At 36.4% G+C, this 15926-nt stretch overlaps 1 protein-coding gene across 13 annotated transcripts in view; it reads right to left on the minus strand.

Moving 5' to 3' along the window:
* The window catches only part of Lmntd1 (lamin tail domain containing 1), a 340293-nt gene that overhangs the window by 219141 nt on the left and 105226 nt on the right, over window positions 1-15926 (minus strand). For 2 of the 13 annotated variants that reach the window (XM_058576418.1, XM_058576417.1), the window contains exon 1: window positions 5580-8951. The exons of the other annotated variants lie outside the window; for them this stretch is intronic. The gene's annotated coding sequence lies outside the window, so the exon portion shown is untranslated. Of the gene's footprint in view, window positions 1-5579; window positions 8952-15926 lie in introns of those variants that run through there. 13 annotated transcript variants of the gene reach the window in all.

The following is a 15926-nucleotide window of genomic DNA, read 5'->3' on the forward strand; positions in this document are numbered from 1 at the left end:
CACATAACAAGAACAATGTAGAGAGAAAAGACTTATTTTGGGCTCATGATTTTTTAAGTTTCAGTCCATGATGACTGGCTCACTCTCTATTTTTTTTTTTTTTTGGTACTGGGGATTGAACTCAGGGGCACTTGACCACTGAATCACATTATCAGCCCTATTTTGTATTTTATTTAGAAACAAGGTCTCACTGAGTTGCTTACCACCTCACTTCTGCTGAGACTGGCTTTGTACTTGTGATCCTCCTGCCTCAGCCTCCCAAGCCATTGGGATTACAGGCATGAGCCACTGTACCCAGACTGGCTCTCTTTTAATAAAGCATTTCCCTGCAAATGTGCCCTAACAAAAACAGTAGATATTTCTTTTTTTTTTTTTTTTTACTTTTCTAAGATTCTTTTTTTTTCTTTTTTTTATTTATTGTTGGTTGTTCAAAACATTACATAGTTCTTGATATATCATCTTTCACACTTTGCTTCAAGTGGGTTATGAACTCCCATTTTTAGCCCATATACAGATTGCAGAATCACATCAATTACACATCCATTGATTTACATATTGCCATACTAGTGACTGTCGTGTTCTGCTACCTTTCCTATGTCAAAGAGGGCTTAGACATAAGGTAATTGAAGAAAGAGACATAACATGTGTAAACAAAAGAGACATAACATGGAAAGAGCTGATATAGGTAGTTTCTGAATGTCTAAATTCTGTAAGTCTCTAAACATAATCCTATACTTGCTAATTCGTAGGTCCCAGAGGTCGGGAACTATCATATTTATTTCTCTAATCCCCACAGTTACCAACTCACTTCACTTTTTCTGAGATCCACTAAGTGTAGAGCTCAGAAAAAGTGAAGTAAATAGGAGGACTGGATTACATTGCTTGATTCAGAAGAAAAAAGATTTACAAATTGTATAAAATATACTCATCAATTTCAAATAAGATCTCTTCTTGGATAAAATCCAGGAATATGGTATGCAATACTGTATGTAATCCTGCGTGATTATTGATGCCTTGGAAATATTATACTCCATTTAGGATTTTTAAGTAGGTAGAAAGACTGACTTTGTGTCTTAAAAACAGAACCTGCCTTCAAGTATCTCCTACCTATGTTCTCCTTCTTGCAACTAAACAGATACTGACATTCTCTTCCACTCATAATTATTTAGCAACAAGCAGAGAAGGAAAACAACACATTTGTACACACACAAAGTATTTCCAAGTATTTATGTGGAGACCTGAGAAGCATTTTCAATTAACATCAAGCAGTATATTTTACTTAGATCCTCATGATATTTCAAGTGCAACCTGGGACCAGGGGATTTTAGGCTGACAAGCACCTTTATGCCCTCTCCTTCCTCATTAATAGGAACCCCGAAGGCTGTAGTAACAATTCAGGACAGGAAGCAAGTCTCCCAGTTCCTGGCTCAATATCCCAAACTACCCCTTTCCACCTTGTTGACCTGGGGAGCTCTCTCAGTATATCAAAGAATCACCTTCACTAGAAATGGTTTCTTTGATTTATTTTTTTGTTTTGCGTGAAAACACATTGTTTCACACATCCTTTCCTTGGGCTTTAGCTGTAAGACTTTCTTCCCCAGCAAGCAGGGATCTTATTTGTGTTACCAACCAAGGGAGATTACATGGTGAGCTTTGAAAGGAAGATTTGCCTGATAGGCACATGTAGGACATGTAGGTAATGAATAAAGTAGTAACTTTAGCAGTGAATTCATCCTTCAAGAATGTCCCTTGAAGATCACCAGGCATTTCTTCTATTAGAGAACAAACATTTACAGAGTTAGCTAAATCACTTATAAGACACACCCTTTAATATTTATGCATGATGAAATTTCTCAGAACAGGCAATGCCACCGAGTTAGCCCAAATATATATATAGAGAGAGAAAGCCAATTTTACATATATATTTTAAATACAGAGCAATGAATTTCAGGGAGAAGAAAAAAACAAAACTCTTGGTCCAGGACTCAGATTCCTGCTGTAACTATATCCTTAATAACAGTTCACTGGGCAACAATTTTAATAGCACAGTAATGTACAGAGAATAAGTTGGTGCATAATGGGTAGACTGGTTTTAATATACCATGCTTATTTTGTTTTATTTATACATTTATTTGTATGACTTATTTTTTGCCACATAATGTGTGGCAATACTTTGTTGGAATCGCCTTTGCTAGAATAAAGGTAGCCTGAAAATAATCTAAATAATAGTCACTCCTTAATGAAAACAATTTTTGTTTCTTGAATTATAGTATTTCCTGGCATGAAAGATGTCTTTTCAGGGAAACTTTCTAGTTCTTTAGGCTTAAAGGAATCAAAAGATGGAGGGAAAAGAGAAGTGCATGCTAGAAGTACCCATGTCACACTGGGCCTGCATTTATATCCTGGAACCCCTTTCCAGATGGAAAAGGAGGGTGAAACTGGCTAGAGGAGTAGGACAGGTCTGCTCTGTGTCCGGTCACATAATGTCAGTCAGCTGGGGCAGAACTCAGGGGCTGAGCAGCTTATCAGCCATGAAACTCTTGGGAAAGCTCACCACTGAAGAATGGGCCCCCAGGGAGCAGAACACTATCCACTCTACCATCTGACTTCTGCTTCCTATTAGGACTCCTTTAGCAGGAGAAATGATTTCCTAGTGGTGCAGCATGTCCAAATTTATTGCTTTATTTACTGGCTATCGAATTAAATGGGAAAATCCACCATAAGAATTCCTCAGCAACACTGAAAGGATCTGTCTTATTAGATTCTATTCAAATTAGCACTCCTTCTATCCAGAATTTGTTAATAGTTACTTTATAATTCCAGGATTTGGTCTCAGCAGTTTTTTTGCATGAAGCACCTGTTTTGGTCAAGTTCAAAAAACTTGTATATTCACTAAAAATGATGCATTTGGGGGTGTACATTTCTAATAATTCTGACGTTTTTACTTGCATTGTCAGCATACCCACATTTAAGCAGTTGTGAAATAAACATATGCATTTTAAGTACACAGATGCACAGATATCACTTTGAAACAATTCTTCAACAGATCTGTATTCTTTAGTATAGAAGCAGAGGAGTCCCTTTTTAATAATACAGTATGCATGAGCTTATTCTCTATGCCATTTTAAAGAATAATGTTTATTTTGATGTCTATCCATGGTTATGATTGATTTCTGGTTAATCTCCATATAACATCACCTTGGTTTAAAAATCTAGCTCTAAACATTAATCAAATATTTTAGTTGTGTATTAGATTATGTGCATTGAGATGGATTTCTTAATAGGCATTTACTTCCTAGAAACGTCAGTGTTTATATTATAGTCTTATTATTATTATAAATACATTTAATTTGATTTTTTCTCTTCAATTTGCCATTCATGTTTATGGTTGTCTGCACATTTTAACTAATTTTGAGATATTGGGGTCAGTTTTGTACTGTATAGGATAGGGCCCCTGAGGGGTCACCATGACACAAAGTTAACAGATTCTGATTTGAAGCTGGACAGGCTTGGTGGAGCGATAGATAGGAGTCATCTCTTTCTCTTGTCCCCCACCGTGCATCAGCACCCTGTGAGGCTCCTTGACCAGATGCCAAGAGCCCACCATATCTGTGCCAGTATGTACACAGTCTTTGGCAACATCTCAGATGAAAAGCTGCAAAGTGCCGAGCAGAGTGGCTTTGAAATCAGACAGACTTGTTTTAAATCCTGCTCTGACACTTAATCTGTGCAATAACCTTGGGCAGGTTATTTTACAGCTCTCTGACTTCCTGAGATAAAATTAATCATATAGAGTTACAGCAGGCTTTAATATGGTTGGCTGTTCAAAGTAATAGTTACAGGTATAGCTTCCCAAGTTCCAGTCCTGCTCTGCCATGCTCTACCTCCTTGACCTTAGGCAAGTCAAAATAAATCACTCCAAATCTTGGTTTCTTCATTTACAACACAAGGATAATAATTATAACCTCTTATAGGGTTTTGAAAGGATTAGATTTTAAAAGTAAATGAAAACCATGTTTCACAATGCTTGGCACATAGTAAGCACTCAATATTAGTCATTTATCTTTTATGAAATTCATCTTAAGTTCCTAGCACTTGTAGGTACACAACACCCTGGAGCCCTCTGTCTCTCTCATGGCCCTTTGGGGTCTCTGTTCTCTGTTCTAACCAATACTGTGAGAATGAGAAGGACAGCAGAGCTAGGGAACAGAATTTATATTTGTAAAATGTCCTGGAAAATACACTTCATTGTTCAACTTATAGGTCTTGTTTTTTTAAGCCTATAAAATTATCTCTATAATTGAAATACCTAATCCTTAAATTGTGTATTCTGGTGGTGGGGGAGGGGGGAAGCAGACTTCCGTTCCTTTTTCTACCTAAATATCTGTGTTTATTTTTGACTGGAGCAGTTGCAGCTGATGTAAACACTCAGCAATCAGGGCACTTTGAAAATGTTTTCTATTTTCATTAAATAGTGTTTATCCTAAAGAGAAATGCTTTATGCCTTCAGCATTACTTTTAGAATGTTACATATTTATGACATAATAATATGCTACTTTGGGATTTTTTTATATTTAAGTTTCTAAAAAATGACATTTACATAATTTTTCCTCAAGCATTTATGTAATTCTCTGAAGTACTCTTTTTACTTTACATATACATATTCCTTTCATTTTCTAATATAGATTTGTTTATCTCCTCTTTCAATCAGGATATTTTAGATGAATATTGAAATAATTATTGACTTTTAAAAAATCATGTAATCAACAGCTGGGTATGGCTGTAAATGATATACATATTTCATCAGTTTTAATACTCAATCTTTATAGGAAACTTTATATAGCTGTATTTTAAAATTATTTTTGATGCACAGTTTATAAATAAAGGTGGCTTAACTCTACCATATAAATAAAGTTTATTGTGGATTTCTGACCTTTTGAAATGTGGAGGACATTTCTATATCCATTTACTACTGGTACATAATTTATGTGTATTTGTGCATGTGTATGCATATACAACAATATATATCATATGCAAATACATAGCATTATATATTAAATTAACAGCCGGACAGTCTGTTAATATATTCAAGGTATCATCTTCCCCTAATCCATCTACCAATCATCATCTTTTTCCAAACTCTCCCTTATGCTACGACCACTACTGATCATGAATATGGCACCATTCATGCCCATTCAATGATAGCAAGCAGACATAAAAATTCTGTTTCTGTGCTCTGCATTCCTTCTCATAGTCTCTCCATCCTCCCTAGACCCCATCTTTATCCCAGCACACACACAAGCTCCACTTCCTCAGTCCACATTGTTATAATTTGGATCTTAATTGTCCTCCTAAGGCCCATGTGCTAACAGCTTAGTTACCAGCCTGCAGGGCTACTGGGAGGGGGTGAAACCTTTTGGAGGTGGGCTCTAGAAGAAGGAAGGAAGGAAGGAAGGTATTTTAGTCGACATTCTTTTCTTCTTCTTCTTCTTTTTTTTTTTTTTTTTTTTTTTGCCACTGTGACTAAAGAATCTAACCAGAACAATTTTAAAGGCAGAAAAGTTTATGTGAAGGCTCACGGTTTCAGAGGTCTCAATCCATAGACAGCAGGCTCCATTCCTTCTGGCTCGAAGTGAAGCAGAACATCATGGCAGAGGAGCGTGGCAGAGGGAAGTGGCTCACATGACAATCAGGAGCAAGAGAGAGACTCCACTGGCCAAATACACATATATAGCCCCAAAGCCACGCCCCAATTCCCACCTCCTCCAGCCAAACACTAGCATTTCAGTTACCACTCAGCTAAACCCTATCCGGGGATTAATCCACTGATTGATTAAGAGTTTCACAACACAATCATTTCTCCTCTGAACTTCTTGCATTGTCTCACATGTGAGCTCTTGGAGGATACCTCACATCCAAACCATAACAGAAAGTCACTGGGGATATGCTCTTGAAGGAAATGTTGGAATCCAAGTCCCTTCCACTCTTTTTCTCTCTCTTTTTTTCTGGCTGCCATGAAGTGAGAAGCTTTACCCAATCTACCATGTGCTCCTCACCATGATGTTCTGCCTTGTCACCGGCCCAAAAGCAGTGGGACAACTGACCAAGGACTGAAACCTCCAAAATTGTGAGCTAAAATAAATCACTCTCCTTATCAGCTGATTATTTTAAGTATTTTATCACAGCAAAGGAAAGCTGAATAATACACATGGTTATACTGAGGGTTGTCCTGACCATATTTTAAAATATGTTATTTTCTATTGTTTTTGCATATAGGTAAACTATACATATATGACATAAAATTAGTTTGTATATAACTATATCTTTACGCATGTCCATATAAAACAATAAAATTATTTAACATATGACTATATACAATCTTGTTTTCTTCTCTTTGGTCAAAGATGGTGTCCCTTCCAGATCTTCATGAGATACTAGAGGAAGCTAATAGTTTTTTTTCCAGTGACCCCACAGCCTGAGATCAAAGTATTGTTGCTCACAGGCATTTCCTTTTTGTGTATAATATTTTCCAGAATGTAATTTGGAGCAGGTAATAGGGTAGAGATAAGGGAATGGCACATATTCTCTTGGATATGTCTTTATGTATGAAGTTGCAACCTTCACAAATGTTAGAACTGGATGTTCTCCACCACATTTAGATCTTATTAAAAGGAATCTGGGTTAATAAACAGGATGCAAGAAAGTTGGTCTATTTTAAACAAAAGAGCAGAGACCATTTTATTTCTAGTTACTGAATCAGTACCTGGATCAATATAAAAATATAGATTAAATGAATGAATAAAAGAATAGAATGAAATCTTGATTCAGGAAAAATGAAAAGATAAGTGAAGAGGCAGAAATTTCTCTTCATTTTCAGGGATATGTTGATATATATTTCTGAAGACAGAAAAGAGAATCTAGTAACCCAGAATTTGACAATCATGAACAAAGTTACTTGACAAGTTTTCCACTAGGGAATCAGAGTCATAGTCTGATTACAGAACCCTAGATAAAGGCTGAGGTCAAACAAGGAAGTTTAGGAGAGGCCATTGACTTTAATCATATACTGTTCCTTCAGCAATACATTTATGAACCCATGAAAAAACCTTGTGGCCTCAGCCACCTATGTAGAAAGCTCCAGGCTTAACAGGAAATGTTTGAAAATAGGCCTCTTAATGACAGTCTGGTATGATCAATAGTCTATTGATCACAGCAAGCTTACCTTGTAGTAAGGATTGCTTAGGGTAAGTGACAAACTGAAGTCAAGTAAAAATGTCTTCCATGTGTAATCACCACTGAGTGCTACTGCCACCTGTAATGAAAGTGTCATCCAGCAGTCTGATCGTCTTTTTGGAAGTGAGTGGCCACTTAGGCCTGCAGAAACAAAGAGGGCTTAGGATACAATTGACCAGGCTCTTCTTTAGAGAACAGAAATCCAGCTGCCCTTCCTGATCTCCCCTGACTCAGCATTTGCTGAGGCTGAAGCATTTGCATCCATTCCATGCAGTCTAATTCTTTCTAACTTGGTAATAAAAATATGGCAAGATGGGCTCTACACCATGTTTCATGCATTTTAATGTCCTAATATTTGTTAACTTGGAATGAAATATAAAATATATCCAGCTTTTGCACCCCAGCAAGCTGAATGCCTTGGCCATCTGTTCATTTCTAGTTTGTATACGTCTCAGTCATTTCACTTCTGTTTTTAATTGTAACTACCACTTTTATGCTGATGGCACAAATCCTGAGACCCTTTTAAATGCTGCTTTCAGTCCTCCTTCTGACCCTTGGCTCACTTAAAACCATGGCTTAATCTTGATTGCTTTTAAATTTATGTTTAAACTTGAGGGGTGGATCCAAATAAATGTTTTCTTGGATGATACAATTCCATTTTCCTAATTTTATTTCTCATTTCATTTTTCACATTGGCTAACCAAGTCTGTGGTCAGGTCCCCAGAATTGTATAATTTTTCTTCCTATGTCTTATTCCCTCCATTCCATCACAACTGAAGCTTTCAATCACATTATCTTACTGCACATTATAATTTTGCCTTCACATTGCCACCTACTCTGTTTAATTAAATAATTTGTTGACACACTCAGATTTCTGTTTACTCTAGCACAGGAGTTCTAGCCAAGATAATTACATCCTGGGCTTCAGGACCTGCCTATGGTAAAATGCTGATGTAGGGGAAATTTGTCTTTGCTCTATCTCTCGCAGGATTTATCAATTCAGGTTTCTCTCCTCTCTCTTCCCTTTCTTACCTCCCTCTTTCTTCCTGATAGGTGAAGTGACCATCCATTTTGACTCATCCATTTCTGACTTTATTTTCCCCATTAATCATAAGTCTATTTTTTTGTAGTCTAAGAAAACAGAGATCAGAAAAATCCCAATCCTACAATTCTCACTAAAATAATAAATAAATAAATAAATAGTTCTTCAGAATTTTAGTTGAACTCTGATGAAAAAAGCACTTATTAAATGCTAACTGTCCTTAAGGCTTCACAGCAGATGCTAGATATGAGGAGAAATAAGATACCAGTACTGACAATCTTGTTTTATGGATGATAAAACCAAGGTACAGAAAGATACAATTCCTTGTTCCAAGTCAGGCAGACAGTCGTGTTAAAGATATAACTTGAATTCACTGAGTTTGACTCAGGAGTAGAGCTGTCCAAAAGAACTCTCTGTGACCATCAAATGTTCCGGCAATGTTGCCCATCACACTAGCCACTAGCCATACATGGATGTTAATATTTGAACTGTGGCTATTTGCAGCTGAGGAGCTAAATTTTTAACTTTAATGAATTTTAACTATTTCAATCCCATAGCTCCTGACCTACAGGTCTTCACTGGCCACTAGATGCTACTTTCTCTTTGAGGTAGAACAATAACAATGTGGAAAAGAAGGACCAGTCTAAACAAGGATATCTGCTGTAATTTTCCATCAGAGATGTTGATGGTTGCATAGGCTGCCCCCATGCAGTACAAAAAGGTAGAGAGGGAGGGAGGAGTAATAGGAGAAGGAAGGAATTCCAGAATGAAATTGACCAAATTATTTTATATATATATATATATATATATATATATATATATATATATAATATATACATATATATAACAGTGAATTTTGCCTTTATGTATACCAAATTAAAAAAAACACAACAACAAATAAATAGAAGAAAGACCAGTAGAATAGAAGAAAGGAGGGAGAGAGGAGGAAAGGGAAAAAAGAAGCACTAGGGACTGAAATGGAGGAATTATATTCTATATGTGCATGGTTATGTAAAAATGAACCCCACTATTATGTATAATAAACTAATAAAAACATTTCTTAAAAAAGAAAGAACCTGATAAAAAAAAAGCATAACATATGATTAAATATGTTAATCCCTGAACTAATTAAAGTTCTCAAGGTAGAATAATTAGTTTGGGCTTGAAATTTAAAGGTGTCACCTCCTATCAATGGCCTCTCATCATGGCATTTCCATCCACCAACAGAAGGTCCAAGTTAACTTCAGTGTCCTTCTGACATTCTTAATAAAAGGATAGTAAAACTCTACAATTACATGTTACAAGTGGAACTTAAAAACTGTGTTTTATTTAAGCGCTGTTAATAACAGACAATCAGAGACAAATCCAAAATATAAGAGATGAGGGAAGAGGCTCCAGATGTGTGATAATAATTTCAGTAAAAATTGTATTATTAATAACAAGTAACTTTAGTTCCCATGTTACTATGTTATCATTTTGTCCTTTCAACCTCGTAAAGTGGGGATTATTTATATCATTTTGCAGATAGTAACAAAAGCATGGGTGGTTATGAAGCTTGTCCAAGGTCAAGGGTCATATAACTGGCACAACTGGAGCTCCGACCTCATCAGTCTGGATCCAAAGTCTATGCTTCTTCTTTTGTTTAAATCATCTTTCTGCTAAAGCTGTCTCAACAAACCATCTGATTTATGGGTGTCCAATTCCAGCCTCTAATCTTAGCTTTCATATCTGTCATCTGGGTAAGTTACTAAACTTAGTAGAAGACACTGAGATCACCTTGGAAGCACTCCATAAATGCTGGATTCCCTTTATAGCTCATCTTCCTCAATTCTACCAGATCAATTTCTGTAATAGGGTTTCATCCATGTCACTCAAAAATCCAAAAGAGTGCTGCTATGATCAGTCACTAATTCCCCAATCTGTCACAGAAGTAATCTAATTCCAGCAACTAGTAGCGGTCTATTTAGTAATGTGTGTCAAAGTAAAATCTCCAATGCAGGTAGAAATGCTAATTATCCTTATTCAACCATCTCACATTGTATACATGAATTATCATACTGTACCTCATAAATATGTAAAAATATTGTGTCAATTTAAAAAATGCCATTGCTGCCCGACTGATTTCCTCACCACCCACAGGCACAGGCAGCCCCTTCATTTGTGCTCTTCTTCAGTCTAGAGTTCTCTCTTTCCCTTCACCTATCCAAAGTCCATGTAACCAACAATGTCTAGGTCAAATCGATTCCTTCCCAAAGCCCTCCTGACTGCTATACCATTTCCATCATTAGTGAGGGGCCCTGCTACACATTTTGATATTTAATCATATGTTATGCTTTTTTTAATCAGGTTCTTTCTTGCACATATTTCTGGCCCTCCATTAGATCACAAGACACGCAAGAGAAGGAATACACAATTATTACTTTCAAAGCTACAAAATATTTGGAATTCAATTGTTAATTACAGAATAATACAAAGGACATACACAAGGATAAGGAGAATTAGACCTTCTGTAGCCTCTACTTCACTTCTTTCCCATACAACAATAATCGCTTCAAGGCAGAGTCCTTTGTTATTTATTTCAATACTTTCCTAACAGGGTCTCCTGAAGCATTTTCAAATAGCAAATACTCAGTAAGCATCTATTAGGTAATGTTTATAGCAAATTGAGCATAGGCACTGGATAAAATTCTGTGCATGTATCATTTCATGCAATCCTCCAAGGCAGGATATCGCTAGATATCCCCTAGAGAACTGGACTGAGGCTCTTATTTCCCTGGATCCCAACAGTGTTGTTGGCTGTGATACTTTTCAGGAATTGCTCTCAGCTGTCACTCAAAGTCATGCTTCCTCCCTGATGGACCCCTACAAAAGATTAATGATCCAGCCCACTTATTTCAAGATGGTCAACTCTGAAGGATCATTCTTATCTCTCAGGCTTCATGTGGGATCAGCTGAGGCCTTTGGGAGCTGGCGTTGTAGTTCAGCTCCTCTCTCTGCTCTGTCTTCCTTCCTTTACTCTCCAACAGAGATGGATATGAGGTACCCACAATAACCCCCTCTCCATGCAAATCCCCATCTCAGAGTCTAAATCCCAGGGAAACTGACCTAAGACAGTAGGCATTACTAGTGTCATTATTCCTGGTATAGATGAGGAAAGAAAGATTTACAGAAGTCATTTGATCAAATTAAATAAATAGTGCAAGATAGATGTAAGTCAGAGTGGATGACCCATTTCTGTGCTCCTACTTACCATGATGGCTGCGCTCTGCTTCCTAAAGAGCAAATGCATATACATAAATCAACTCATCGCAGAATATCAAGGCCTTTGTCCATTTCCATGACAAGGAAACAGAAGTTAGCCAAATCTGTAGTATTTGCTCAGGAGAACACGCCACTATTAGAAAGCCTGGGTCAATGCACCCTCTGGATCCTCCACCACCTTTTGTACCCTCCTTTGTGATCACTATGATCTTACACAGGCCTTACCTTGGAAATACCTTTAAAAATACAAGATTATTAAACTACAGAAAAGAATAGGGTGCAAATATTTAAAGGAAAAATACCACTCGATATATTGAGGATGGTGATGAGCCATTTTCTGTTTAACCTGACTAAACAGTGGATGTGATTATAAATGTATTCATGCACTGTCTAGAGTAAACACAGGATGCAACTTCCTGATGATGAAGATTGTGAGTAATGTTTGAGTACAGTTGTTATTATGGAATCTGTTCTTTTGAAAGAAAATAATAGTAATCACAGAAGCCAATAAAATAGTCGGGAACAACAAAATATCAAGAATGTACACTAAGTTTTAGAAATCCTGTTCTAGAAGCTCCTTAAGCTCCCTTAAAGGTGTAGAACAATTGTGTCTGGAGGACTTGAGAAAGTGTCTAGGTTGACTTCGTGGGTTGTTTCAGAAGGTAAGGAATGCATATGCAACCTTAAATAGCCCTGCCTTCATGAACTGCCTCTGTGATTTATTAAAAAGCATCAAGTGGCACTATAGACCTCTCTTTTCTTTCCTTATTTATATAGTTAGTTCATTTTTCCAGCACTGGGGATGAAACCCAAAGCCATAGGAATGATGGGCCAATACTCTTCCATTAAGGTATGTACCCAGGCCCAATGTCTTTATTTTAAAATTTGTTCTGAGGCTGGAGTTGTGGTTCAGTGGCAGAGCACTTGCCTAGCATATGTGAGGCATTGGGTTTGATTCTCAGCACCGCATATAAATAAGTAAAAATAAATAAATAAAGGCCTGTTGACAACTAAAAATTTTTTTTAAAAAATCTGTCCTGAGACTCTCTATTAGTGTTTATGGGCAGAAGGGACATCTATGTCTTTTTCTTTTTCTTAAAGAGAGAGAGAGAGAGAGAGAGAGAATTTTTTTTAATATTTATTTTTTAGTTTTGGCGGACACAACATCTTTGTTTGTATGTGGTGCTAAGGATCGAACCCGGGCCGCACGCATGCCAGGCGAGCGCGCTACTGCTTGAGCCACATCCTCAGCCCAACATCTATGTCTTATAAATTCAGTAACAGAAGAATAAAAGAATATAACCTTGAAAATATGAATTTATTAAAAGTAAATTTTATAAGCCAACTATTTTTCGGAGTTTGTGTGTGTGTGTGTGTGCGTGTGTGTGTGCGTGGATGAGACAGAGACTGACTATTTTTTAAACTATTTTTTCAAGCCTAACATTTTCATTTCAGATACATTCTACCACAATTCTATAGCAATTTGAACAAAATACAAATAGCTGACATGAAAGATGGTGAAAGCCTTCTTGGTTAAGTATCTTCTAAGAGGAAAGACTTAGGGGACTCTGAAGTCTGGATAGAACAATGCTTGTACTCTGATATTTGTGCCCATTTTGAGTTTATATAAACTTACTATCATGTCTTATTTTATTTTCTAAACAATTTCTCAACATTAAGATAACTTTTAAAAAACATTTCAGCTCACAAATTCATCAGTATTTGTTATTTCCAACTTGTCACACTCAGCATCATAATATAAGGCAAGAAAACCTTCACTGTAGTTGTAGATATAAACCCCAGGGAAGCCATTTAACCTCTTTCGATCTCTATTCAGAGCTACAAAATAAGATGAGATCATGATTCTCAAATGCTTACAGGGCAAGCAAATAACATAAATGGTCTTGAAGCTGAGATGATTCATTTGCATATTAACCCAAAAGGCGCATTCTTCATTTCCACAAAGAAACATGTTCTCTATGTTTTTTTTTAAACACAAAGTCCTCTCAGATTATGTTTTATATTCGAATATGTGACAAAGTCAAACATATTGTTCTTACTTCCTAATTTGGCTATAAGAAATTAATAATACAAATACAATGATCAATGCTAGCAGACTACTGACCACATTATTGACAATGAGGGGATGCCAGGATGGCGATACCCTAGAGAGCTAAGTCCATCTTCAGAGACCACCTGCCACTCCATTCAGCTGGTAGTTGGAGACCAAATGAAGGAAAACAAGCTCAGTGATTCTATTCTACTCTAAATTTTCATGAGAAATCCAACATAAAGAATTTTCATTTAAAATACACCCACTTAAAAATTTTGCAACTAATTAAAAAAAGACCTCAACTTGGGTCATTACTGTGGGAATACAAATGACATATTTGTAGCCAGTGTCCACCTAGGAGCTGTCAGTTTGAGACTTTGGAACTAGTTGGTCTCTAAGGTCTCTTTCTACTTAAACAGTTTTATGATTTTCATCAGGGAGACTCTGAGGTTTGGATCACAGAGGCATGAATCCAATTAAAATCACAGCTGCAAATGCCAGAAAAGAGTCTCAATGTTACATGCCTCTAGAAAAAACTAGGTCCTAAGAGAAGCCATTCATTATGTTTAATAAAGTAGCTGAGAGCAAGAAGTTAGGAGGAAGATCATTAAATCTAAATCAGGAAATATATATGTTTAGGTGTTGGCTATAATTCTCTTGACACATATGGAATAATAAATCTCTGATATTTGATATTATTAATATTGACTGAAGGTTGGATTCATTTCTGAAATGGAAACAGCACTTTGATATATTACTGATCAAATTTTTACACCATCAGCATCCAAAGTATCCTAAAGAGAAAGTATAAAGAGGCCCTTGAGAGCAGTTGCTAGTCCCTCTGGGTCAGATAGCACCTGACTTTCATTGTGATATGCACCAACTATGAGCTGGCTTAAGGTAGCTCAAAGTGATAACTGGTACCTAGTTATAGAGAACATGAATTCACATCTTGAAATGCAATTGTTTAATTGTGTGACCTTGGACAAGTTACTTAAATTTTCTGGATTTATTTTTCACTTACAAAATAGGAATTATAAAGAGGATTAGTCAAAGTATTATTTGTAAAAAGTTGACTTAAAGTTGAGTGTGAGTGACTTTTGTTTTGTTTTTGTTGTATTTAAGATTCCAGAAGATGTAAGACATAGTTTCTCAGGAGAACACACTAAGATACTAGAAAGTTGCAACAGTTGGTGGTGGGGGTGGAAGGCAGGGGGTGGTCCTGGAGTTAGATTTTGTGCAGAGGATATTATGTGTAACCCAAAGCTTATCTTAACTCTGCTGCAGCCAGTCCTTTAAAATCTGAATTAACCCATGAATATGTTACATATATAAAGATATAACTTAATAATAAAAGAGACTGAGAAAATCTAAAGATGCTTTTCACATTTTCAAAAATATAATCCTTTATAATTTATGCAGTTTCCTTCAAAAGTTCAGTTAAAAAAAGATTCACTTTATTCTATCACATTATCAGGGTAAAAATTAAGGCACAATTGAAGAGTAGCCAGGTGGAAAACTCATGCGGTCCAAGCTCGAGATTGTGCCAAGAATTCAATTTAGTCTATAGAAATGTCAGAGACGGTCTCTCTCACAGACACTCTGACCTCATGAGACCCTCTCCATTGATGCCTCCATGAAATTACCGTAGGTAGCCAGTTTCTAGGCCACCATAATCTTTTAAATAATAGCTAAAACAAGACACAAACACTTATCACAAATAGAATCAAAGGTCAGGAGAAAACTTTTGGTTGGTGGATCCTGTCACTTTGTTTTGTTGGGAGTGGGGACAATATTTTCAAAAAGCAAGTAATTTAAAACTTCTGATATTCTGATTTAGTGTTACTATTTGGGACTTAAAAAGCTTTTTACGTTGGGCAAGCAAAGCATTTGACTCTTCCAAGATGTGCATCTAACCTCAGCCCATTTTGCAATCTCCTCAGCCTAAAAGATGGTGTACAGATTGCTTGAGATATAGACTAACAGCTGTGTTTTTTCTGGCAATTCAAACACTTTTAATATAGGTCTTGGCAGTTGAAATGCTAGCCTGCACACTCTGCACTGAAATTCTTTGAGAATTTATCAATTTGTGTTTAGGGACTTTTCAAATGGAAAAATGAAGTTATTCATGTTTTCACAGGCAGTTCCAAATTCCAAATTGTGTCAAGGGTAAAATGTTTCTGTGTTTGAAAGACCAAGGCAGAATTACGTAACCCAGAGGAGGACAATATAATGCTACTCAAGGAACAAATTATGGGGCTTTAAAATTTTGCTGTTATAATTCTATAACTTTATGCAATAGGAAGTGGTTCTTTCTTGCCCCTTAGGGGAACTGAA

Source organism: Marmota monax, unplaced genomic scaffold (assembly GCF_021218885.2).
Source record: "Marmota monax isolate L192 unplaced genomic scaffold, Marmota_monax_Labrador192_F-V1.1 WCK01_AAM20220418_F8-fsc00012, whole genome shotgun sequence".
NCBI classification, from domain to species: Eukaryota; Metazoa; Chordata; class Mammalia; order Rodentia; family Sciuridae; genus Marmota; species Marmota monax.